We start from the raw sequence: 11,156 nt of genomic DNA, 5'->3' as shown, positions 1-11,156 counted from the left end.
TCCTGTATTTCTCCAGCTGTGTGGTCCCCTGCAGACTGGGCTGCCTTCCACAAGCCATAAAACAACCTGAGGACTGCCCTGAGTTAGGCTTGTTTAAAATTCTCCTTGATTGCACTCATAGGCGAGAAGTGCAGCAGTGCAGGGTGGCAAAATCCAGCCACATTGCAACTGAAAATCTGCACCCAAGTTGGTTGAGTTTAATCAAGTGCTGTGCAAGACATGTCAGGTAACAGATTTCCTGTAAGGAGAACACATTCAAATTCTTCTTGGTAGCACAGAGGGGGTATTTTACTGTTTATTCTTTTGTATTCATTTATACAAAGTGTCTTGCAAAGAAAATGTGTGGCTGGGTAGGGGAAGCTGAGCTTGGTGCTTTAGGCTGTGACACAATCTCAGGCAGAGGCAGAGGTCTCTCCTCACACGCTGTCCATGCCTTTGCCCAAGCAGTGCTCTGTGTGTGCTGAGACAGGAGCCAGCAGGAGTGGCCCTTGTGGTCCTTCCATGTCCCCTGGGACAGCAGCAGAGAGCTGTAGGATAGATGACAGTGAATGTGTCAGAGTCTCCACATGTCACACTGCATCCCTCGCCATCGTGTCAGGCCACAATTCCACCTATGCTGCTCTACCCTGCAGAATTTTTTGTCTGTCTCTCAAAATAGTCTGAATTTACTTCACCAGCAGTTGTACTCTCTGGAATGGTTCCATCTACCGCCAGCCACTGTCTCTGGAGTAAGATACTCCCACTCTTTTACATGCAAATGGACATTCTATTTTTAACCTCCTCCATTTTTTCTCTTGAATCAACACATAAACTGTAGTTTATATTTTTCTGCTGCTTCATGCTTTTTTTCCAGGCAACTACAGGACATCTGGTGAGCTATTATTTCAATGAATAGTATTTTTGATTCATCAGAAAACCAGTTAAGCATTTTCAGAGGCAAGGATGGTCCATATCTTTCTGTGTGTGTTTCAGAAGTACAAGTTTTCTCTCTCAGCATACCATTCAAAAAAACCCTAGACAAACACTTTATCAGCAAGGACAACAGAAAAGAAACTTTCTACCTGACTTCCTAATGCTTTAGCAATTGAAATAAAACATCACTCAAATTTAAAAATGAAAAATTACAAAGCTAAAAATAGACTTGCTTTGTTTATGCTGATTTTTCAGCAAACTGTGATTATTCCTCTAAGAAGTACTGGTGTGAGTTTAAGATTGCTTTAAAAATAAATTTTCCTCCATTTTTTACTGAACAGCAAGATATAGAGTCTCAAAATAATACTTACATCTCGTTCTTGCAGCAGAGAATGCAAAAGCCACATGTTTGTGTTGACCCACTTCCTAGGCAGAGAGGGCCACATATTACAATCCTAACTAGTAAGACCAACTTCTAATTCAATGGCTCACAGAGAGCTATGATGGCAAGAGAGACTTTTAAAATAATTCTTTCCTCAAAAATAGCACTCCCTGAGCTGTGGATCAGGTGTTAATCTCAGTTTTTTGCTTGATAAATCTTGACACTGCCATTGCCATGCTCTACACTGCCAGGCTACTCAGACCTTCGGTTTGGTCCTGCAAGATTCTGCATTGTCTTTTTGAATTTGGTTACCAGCCTGTTAAAAAGGTGAAGGAATTTCCACTGACCCAAGGACACCAGATTTTTTCCCATCATTTTTGAAAATAATTACGTTACTGGCTGGGTTCACTTGACTTGTTTATAGAAAAAAGATTTCAGAAATGCATAATTGTGTTCAGCACATGGTTTACTGTGTGTCCAGTTTGGCTTATTGAATAAGAGGTGAGAAAAGGTCAAGATTCTGTGATCAAAACTAAATCCTGCTGCTTATTTGTGCTAAACAGAAATTCATTGTGTAAGACTAAAAAAAAATAAAAAGAAAAAAATTCTTGAAAATCTAACTAAAAGTTAAAAACTTCCCATGTTCTTAAAATCACAGAAGTGATTGCAAGAAAGAAAAAAATCAAATTAAAAACCAAATTAATCTCTTGTTCTTTTCATCAACATACAGTAACAATATGAAATACACCATACAATAAAAGTCCTGAGTTTTGATTTTGCTTTTCATCAACATTTTAAAATGTTAGAACTGCTGTTTATGCAAACTAATTATTTTTTTAATTATTATTGAAAATCAGCTCTATTTTGTTTTACTGTTTCATCATGGTGAAGTAGAATTTTTCATGTATCAAATGTTTAAGTTTGCAAAAATGTGTAAGCTTACAGTTTTCATGAGAAACAAAGGTTAATTTACAAAAGTTTGAAGATGCAGAATTGTATAGCTTTAACTATATTCCAGCAACTATATTTTTCAAATGGAAAATTGAGCCATCAATCATTGTCAAAAATTTGTCACAAAAATATGCACCTTCTGCATTTCTAAGCACTTGCAAAGCTAATAGTTATGAATTCCACCACTTCTAAGCTGAAAACTCACCATTTGCTTTACAATTTCTAGTTAATGTGTGATATAAGACTTGATGGATCTGAAACTCATCACTATTTAAAGTTCTGTAATACTAAGCCGTAGATATATTCATTTCCTAAAAGTTGGCAGTCTGGCATTTTCTAATATGTGAGAGGCTCATAATTTCATTAGACTCTTAAAACAGGCATATCTAGTGACTTACTACACATAAAGAGATAATGATCATGTAAATTATCTGAAATTGGAGGACAGATATAGTAATGTTGTTTGCTAAAAGTTTACAAAATGGAATGTAATGGCATTATATGAAATACTTCTATTTCTGTCAGTAGTTTGCTTGTGAAACAGAATTCCCCCTTTCACAAATCTAATTTTAAGAATTGCTCGTTACATTATCAGGATTTTCACAATTAAAACATTGTAAGTATTACGTAAATAATTTAGTTTTCTGTATAGTAAAAAAGCATCATGGGTATGTCCTGTCACATCTGTGACAGGTAAGAAGGCTTGTATATTTATTTTCTGCAGTTCACATTTCTCTTTACCTCTATCAACTGGAAAACAAATAAAGTGACGTCAAGTTTTCTAATCGTGGTCCAGTCCAGAGACCTTAGAAGGATTTAAGATGTTAAAAGTATTTATCAAAATATCTAAACAGCCTCTCTTTCTATGTCAGCTAAACTCGAATTTGCAACACCTGTGCACTCCCCCCAGGTGTTTCTTAGGGCCCTGAAGTTCATTACTATGCTGGGCAGGGCTGACCTTGTCTGGGGGATTCTAGCAAAGCATCTTCATCTTCTCCAAAAAGTGGGCATTGGCCACACAGCTCCCAACAATCCCGCTCTACTGTTACACACAGGGAGTACCTGCAAGTACTTACAAAATCTCAGCTTAGGAGGACATCTATGCCCTTTTTTTTGTTGTTGGTTTTTAAACAAAATTGTTGCTGGAACTGTTATTTAGCTGTTGGGTGCAATGACATTTTGCTGCTGCTCTTCAACTGATAGAAATTTCAAACAGCTGTTGTGCTTCCCACTCCTGCAAAGCCCTTGGTGTTGCGTTTTCCTGTACTTGTACCAGCACAAAGATCTTCAGCAGATGCAGCATTTGAGAAGTTTGCATTGCTCTCCTCCTTTGTATTCCTGTGGCAGTGAGGGATTCTTGTTTTGAAGAAACAAGCTGCTGACCTGGCATCTTCATCATCACAAAGGGTAAGAGTACACTTTAAGTTAAGAAAATCTGCAGTTTGAGAAGGCTAGGGAAAAAAATACCAGTAGAATACAGAGGTTTTAAAGTATTTTAAAGTAGCTTTTGAAAAAGTTAAGAGAGGATTTTATGAGGTTTTTCTGCCTAATGGAGGATGAGGGGCAAAGAATATTTTTGTTAGGCCTATGGGCAAATCCACGTATACCCTGCATCAAAAGTCAGCAGCTGCTTGTGTGTGGCTCTGTATCTCCCTGGCTTTTTGCTTTGTCTCTGTGTGTCCCATATCTGAGTGATCTGTGTCTTTGGCAATTTTGAAAAGAATGTTCTGTGGCCGAGATCCAGAGGGTTTTGAAATGGCAATTTTGAAACTGCAGCAACCTCCGGTTGCCCTTAAGGAAGAAGCACTGTAAGACACAGATAGGTACTGTTTTCTGGCACTCCTTTCCCAATCTCCTTTACTTCATTTCATCAAATTTAATAAATCCAATGTCAGTGAATGTGATAATCTGGCAAGTACAGCCAATCAGATACTTAGTGGGATACTAAGCTGTCTTTAAATGCAGTTTTGTTCCCAAGACAAAAACCACAGACGGGTGTTTTAAAAGAACGAACTAATTGTTCCCACAAAATATGACTGCAGTATATCCACCCCATCAGTGGCTTGTACCCTTAATAAGCTTCTCAGAAAGAAAACATTGTTGGAACAATACCCCTTTAAAAAGAAACTAAAGGTCTATGAAGAAGCTAAAATATTTTATCAGGTTCTGGAAAGCTAAGGCTGAAATTCTTTCTTTAATGGCAAGGTTTGACCCCTACATAACTGTCTCCAGCAGGAATGCTTTAAGCCATGGAGTGGAAAAGTATTCTGTGATAAAGCACTGTCAGTTTTGGTTGTGGAATTGTTCAATTAGCCATTTAAATAATGACATATGTAATATAAAATAAAAAGTGTGGTTGGCCAGCTATCCCTATCCTGAATAAATGTTCTAATTCTTAGGTTGTGCCAGTACATTTACTCTCTGTGGACACAATTTTCTGACATTAAGTCATTGAGTATAAAATGACTTACAATGTCTTTCTTTTTCACTTTCAATGAAGTACTTTTTCCACACAAGAGCTACTTCTGTGGAGAAAGATGCCAGAGACCCTTGTAAAACCATAGTGTTTACTTTTCCTGTTCTATCACCTTCAGCAGAGATGGGATTTTAAAGCCATGCTCTGTTCCTTGGCCAGGTGTTCCGGTGAAGCTGCTTCTGGTGTAGACAAAGCCCTTCCCTTCTCTCCAAATCGTGGCATTTAGGTAAAGAACTGATGGTTTTGTTGTTTTTTTTTTTTTTTTAAAGAATGCAAATGAGAATGATAAGGGGAAAAAAACCCACAATCATAGGATGAGAAAACCTGGCAAGGAAGGGGATCACCTTCAGATTTCTTGGCAGGACTTGGGTCTGTGCTCTTTGTTTAGCTCTGCCAAGGTTTGGGCAGTTATGGGCAAGCCCAGAAGATCTTTCCCTTTGTGCAGAAAGAATTTCAGCCACCTCTTTAACCCCTTCAAGAAATATAGGTACTACAGAGGAAGGTAGGAGCCAAATGAGATCTCTGAGTATGAAACTTTCAGACTGGTGTGGTCAAGCTGCCTGAATATCTTTATGCTACTTCTAAACTGGTACAACTAACTGTGGCTTTCTAAAATGAGGTAAATGCAAATAAGAGGGTGAGTAAAACAGTGTTTCTGCAAAACTGCCACCTCTGCTTTACTATTGCCAGGAGCCTTTTACTACTCAATCGGGATTTTTTGTGTGAGTTACTGGTTAAGCATAGGAACAAGCATAATGGTTTGGAGCCTGTTAAATGCAGGCCTATTTCTAAGCTACTCCTGTTCTACAAAGAAGGGATTTCTACCTCCACAGATTTGATGTGCCATCTTATGTACAGCATTGGGTACTTGGAATGATTTGTCTGACGTTATTTCAGAAACAAGCAATAAATCACAGTTGAAACTGCAAATAGTTTCTTGTTCAAGTTCAGTCATTTCAGTCATTGTCTTTAGATTTATCTACTGACTCATGCATTAGGGAAAATGAATTCCTCTCTTTTAAAGTTCATTACATTCTGCACACTATAGCCATATGACAAGGATGCCAAGAAAAACTATTTACAAACATTACTTGAATACTATTTAAATGAGAAAAATTGGCAAAAAATGTTTTTAATTGAAGAAAATGTTTTGAATATTTCATATCAAAATTGGAAGGAATATTTTATTTAAAGAATACACCTCAAACTTAATCAAATTACAAAAAATCAATTCATAAGGCTTTTGGGGGGATTTTTTAATGGTGGGCAATAAAGATAATACCTATTTTTAAGTAAATTGAGAGAACACTGACTTTTGCTGAGTTAGTACTTTCTCTTATCACTTCAACCAACCTGTACATTAGTAACATTGTAATTGACTGGATTGTTATTCCCTTCTACCATGGTTCAATTAGGTTCAGAACTATGGATTTTTTAGTTTTTTTTCTGTTTTTAACATCAGCTGCAGAGTAGGTACATATATGGGTATTTTACTGAGAAGAATATAAGAACTAAGCTTGTTCAATCAGCTTCCTAAGCAAGCATCTCCCCTCTTGTATAGAGATGCTTTTATATTTGCTTTCTATTGCTACCTAAGGGGCTTAAAAAAAATGTTTAACTGCTTGAAACAGCAGAGTGATGAAGTGGGGTATGACTTGCTCTCCACCTCCATGCTCTAGTAAATTATAATGATATGGCTGTATATTCTATGGACCCAAAATCAGCTTTCCAATAATTTGTATGAAAATTCATCTGCAATCCCATGTGACACTGTTACAATTTTTTATTAGTCTTGGAAAAGAGAAATTTATTGTCTTTTTTTACAAAGTCTTGCAGGAGTCAGTGATGTATGTCATTGGCAATCAAACTTCAAAATCTTTTACGACAGCACACAGTTTAAAAACCACCAGAGGTGGTTTCAATTTATTTTCACTTTTTTTTACCTTCCTTTAATTAGGAAGTGTCAAAATGCATACAAGGGGAAACACTAATAAGCTTCTAACTTTTAAAATAGTATTGAGGTCAACTAATGTGTCTCTGAATGTAAGCATTTGGCATTGCCCACTCAACATACAAACAGTGGTTGGATGTAGGTGAAAATGCAGATTATTTTTCTGTGTAAGTCACAACAGGACCTATGGTCACCCATGAAGCTCCAACTGGGTCATTAGGTGAGAAAAGTACCAGTGCCTTGGCAAGACAGAGGTTGACAAGGTCCTGAGATTAGTCAACAGCCATGAGAAAGTGCTTACAGGCCTGGGGTAACCTTGACATTTCTGTCACCTTGGCCTCAGACTTCTCCTGTGTCAGCAAGTGAAGAACCCTTTGCTGTTTGACCCAAGTTATGCTGGCAGTAGAGACTTCTGACTTCAGTAGCAGTTCAGAGTTTTGCCTCCTTCGTTTCTCCTTCTCCTCTTTTTCTTACACCATCCCTGGTGCCATCTGTGTTCCAACCACATTTTGTAAGAACTAAGATGCACCTTTTTTGAATGAATCCCCCTGAAGGATCTGTCTGTGCATGGCAAAAAACATAAAGGCACAAAAATTATATTAAAATATATTTGTAGCAAACATATCTAGATTTTAGTGAGTTGACTTATTTGAGCCCAGCTTACTTCACTTTCTCATTGTTTAGTAGTTCTTTCTTTGCCTCTGTTAATCAGATGCTTGATTTTTAATAGTAACCTGCATGATACTGTCCTTTATAGTTGACTTCTTATCATGACCAAGTATTCCTTGGACTTTCAGATGCAGAATTCCTTGTTTTTTCCTAGGTGAATGAGGGGAGGAAAAAATCCTGTATATCTGAACAAAGCTAGGAGTGTAGGAGCGTAGCTGGGGAGTGCAGGGCTGGCAGGGCTGCTGCTTCTGTGGTCCCCTGTTCCAGGATTGGGAGCTGTGTATAGTATCATCTCCAGTACATGGCTTCAAGTAGCTGAAAATGCTTGCAAGTATTTTGATCAAAACCAGGTGTGAGTGGAAATGGAGGGCCGCTATGACTTTTGCAGAAACTATCATTTTGTGGTTTGTTGTGAACTTCAGTGCTGGCTATATTTGATAACTGTGGTGTTTATAATGATGGCTTAGGATGGTGGTTTCCATGGTCTAAACTGTCCGGCTGTGGTACGTGACCTTCACAACTATGCTGAGTATAATAACATCTCTGGATTTGCAAAGACTCAGCTCACTGTTACCATGCAGCCTCCCTGACTTTCTTGTGTGCCTACTGGTCTATAGGAGATGCTGAATAATTAAACTAAACAAGGAAAATGTGATTTGTCTGTTTGTAGCCTCAAGAATATGACACAAGAATAACGATCCTGATGAATTTCGGTTCCATTGACGTGAAAAAGGAACTTGCTGCACTTTGTGCCTAAATGTCGCACATTTTCTTTCCTTGACTTCTCTTCCTGTCAAGATATGTAGGCCCTATATTAGCAGTCAAGATGGGGAATCTGGGGAAAGATTTCCACAAAAACACAGTGTGATGTCTTTAGTTTGGCACAAAACATGCTTCTCTTTTTCCCCAGGCTCCTGCAAAGCTAAACATGTATGAAGACTTATCTTCACTCGTGTAAAATATTCGCTTGGGGAATTCATTAACATAAGTAGATGCCTAACCTCTTTCATTCTAGAGATGGTTTTATGTGCTGAAACAGAATCTCCCTTTTGCAGCACGTATAGTTCTCTAAACTTCCAGATAACCATTGTGACAGAATAATTGGACGTTACTATGGATCTTTTAACAGGGAGGAAACAACAAAAGAGAGTCCTATTTTTCTGGGAACTTTTTTTTCCTGTTGTAAAGTGCTCTGAACGAACTTGTCATGCTCTACTTTTTTGAGCTTTTTATTTTTTCCACTTCTGGTGAGAGAAACAGGATACAAAGTGTGTGTAGTGGCACTGAAATGGCTGGTATGTATATTGGGAGAAAAAAGTAATCCCCAAATGGTAATGGTTTGGAACCTTGCATCTAAGAGTTGGGGAGACTCCAACCCTAGAGGTTTTGTTAGAAATGGGGCAGAGGAGTTTCCTGATGTAGGTGCCTGCCCCTTAGCTTCTCATCAAGTTCTTGCAAAAATCTTTGAAAAGAAAGAGAAAACTTTAGGGTATGACTCTTCTGATCTGTTTAAGATGCCTTCTTCCTGTTAGAAAAATTAGTTATTACCCAGAAATACTTCTTTCTATTGTCTGTAAAGAGAGATTATTTCAAAACTAGATAGGTACATTTATTGACACAATTGTAGCAGGGTCCTTCACTGCTACTTTAACACTTAGATAAATAAATAAATATAAAATAGGTATTCTATCAAGACAGAGAAGTTTGTCTTGATATGTTAGCTGCCACAACTGGAAGTAGAGTATTTACATAATTTATTTAGAAATTTCACTCTTCTAGCCAACTGGCATGTTCATGTTGTTTCCATTCTCCACTAAAATATTTAAAATGCTTAGAATAATCTGGGCAATTTAGTAATTTAAGTAATTTTATATATTGGGGTTTTTTTGCATTCTTTTTGGTTTATTGCCCTTCATTCTGTATCTTATGCATTTGCACAGGCTATTACAGACTGGATTTAAATTTCTTTTTTTTAATGTAAATAGCAAGAAATTAAACCCAAGGTTTTCCTCATCTAGGAAGCTCTGAAGAAATCATTAGTCAAGGAACAGTTCAACATTTTCTTGAACACCTAAAAAATAAATAGTATTTAACTCTAATGTGTTTTGTTTGCCTGTCTTTTGTTTTTGGAAGTTTATTCAAGAACATTTTTTGCAAAGGAACTTGTTGGTCCAACTTCCTAAGGAAATTTATTGCTTGAATTTTATCTGTTTTAGATATTTTCCTGAAATGTTCTGCATCTGGGCTGAGTTGTGAACCTCCAGCCAGCTTCCTGAATGTGGTGTCAGTATTTTGGGTTCATTCCTACCCAGCCCCCAGTCAAATTTCAGTGTAATGTTACAGATTTTTGGTACCAAAAAAGAGGTCAGACATTGTCTGTCTTCCTAGGAGAGCACCTTTCATTGCTTATACATGACAGTGGTGGGTGATAGAGATTAGAGCTTCACTGCAGTTTGTAGTTTCCTGATCACCTCAGGGAAGTTTCAGCAGGACCTGTTCGAGTGGTTTTTAAGTTTTGTACTATGTATGCTACCTCTTTCCAGAGGAATCCAGGTGTGTGTCTGGCTTTGCAAAATGTGTTTAAGTCCAATACTGTAAGTGGATGTGAGCGAACACCATTGCAGCTTTTTGGATCTGAAGCATTTGGCAATAAATTATGTATTACAAATAAACAGCCAATGCAAACATGTTCACTTAAGTAGCATCCGAAGACCATTATCATTTCTGACTAATTGTTATCTAGTGAGTAATCCAGGTGCACAAGGAGTAGGAGCAAACAGTATTTTTCAATAAAGTCTCACTTAACTGCAGCTGTAAATTTCTTCATTTTATGGTTCACATTATTTTGTTCTAACTGGTGTAGCCTTTGAAGTCAGGTGTTGCATATAAGACTGGCATCACCCTGCTGGGTTGTGTTAATTATTTGCAATGTATTGTCACTGTGCTAGAGTTGAGAAGACTTTATAAACATCACAGTCAATTGTACACTATTGGGGGGGGGGGTGGGTGGCTTGTAGTTATCATTGCTATTTTCATTTAAATAAATAATAATAATAAAAAGGCATTTTAATTTATGCCTGTGATGTTAAGGCAACAGCAAGGAGATTAAAGCAAAGAGGGACAAGGCCAGAGCATTCCCTGGGTCCTTCTCTTACTAGATTTGTCTGGCTCATCCAGTAAGTTCCTTTTTATCCCAAGCCTGTTCAAGGGAAAGCTGACCTGTTGCAATGTTGCATTTTTTCCTGCCTCAGGAGCTCCAATAATTTTGCAAGTATAATTGTTTTTATGGTGCTGTTGACTTTGCATGGGCTGTGCAATGTGATGGCTGTCTGTGTCACAGAGGTATTGATCATCAACTGGGGAAATCAATGGAAAATGTTATGTGATTTTTTTTAATTTTTTTTTTCGCACAGCTGGTACTGTAAAACATTAAGAAAGGGGATGTGGTGTAAACATACACTCTGTCAGTCTACTTAAATGTAATGATGGAAACTTGTACGCAAGTGCAAGTGTAGCTATTTACTGCTCCTCTCTTTTCTGGTACACAGGAATAGTTGTCACTTCACCTGATGCTTCTGAGAGTAGTGGTGTTAAAGTTCTGTCAGCCTAAATGTCAGTGCTGATGGCTGATTTACATTTCCGACTCTGTTTGGTGTATTTACAAAAGCCTAAGCTGGTCTAGAGGAGCAGTGTGCTTTCCTAGCTCATCACCTCAGTGGTGTTGTGTTGGGTCAGTGGTGAGAGAGCTCTCTTCCCCCTTGGTACTCTATTCCTCCATATTCATAAACTTGTGGGGCTGGAGTTGGGAAATTTAT

General features: G+C 37.8%; 1 long non-coding RNA gene across 1 annotated transcript; it reads right to left on the bottom strand.

Annotated features, from left to right (window-relative positions):
* Positions 1-277: 277 nt before the first annotated feature.
* Positions 278-3,586, bottom strand: LOC118685830 (uncharacterized). Its single transcript, XR_004980047.2, has 3 exons — positions 3,513-3,586; positions 1,284-1,338; positions 278-527 (listed from the first exon to the last, which is right to left on the bottom strand). It is a non-coding gene; the product is annotated as an uncharacterized LOC118685830 (long non-coding RNA).
* Between the last annotated feature and the right edge of the window lie 7,570 nt (positions 3,587-11,156).

This window comes from Molothrus ater, chromosome 4, assembly GCF_012460135.2.
Source record: "Molothrus ater isolate BHLD 08-10-18 breed brown headed cowbird chromosome 4, BPBGC_Mater_1.1, whole genome shotgun sequence".
Taxonomy (NCBI): domain Eukaryota; kingdom Metazoa; phylum Chordata; class Aves; order Passeriformes; family Icteridae; genus Molothrus; species Molothrus ater.
The sequence above is the reverse complement of the archived record's forward strand: the minus strand, read 5'-3'. Positions and strand labels throughout refer to the sequence as shown.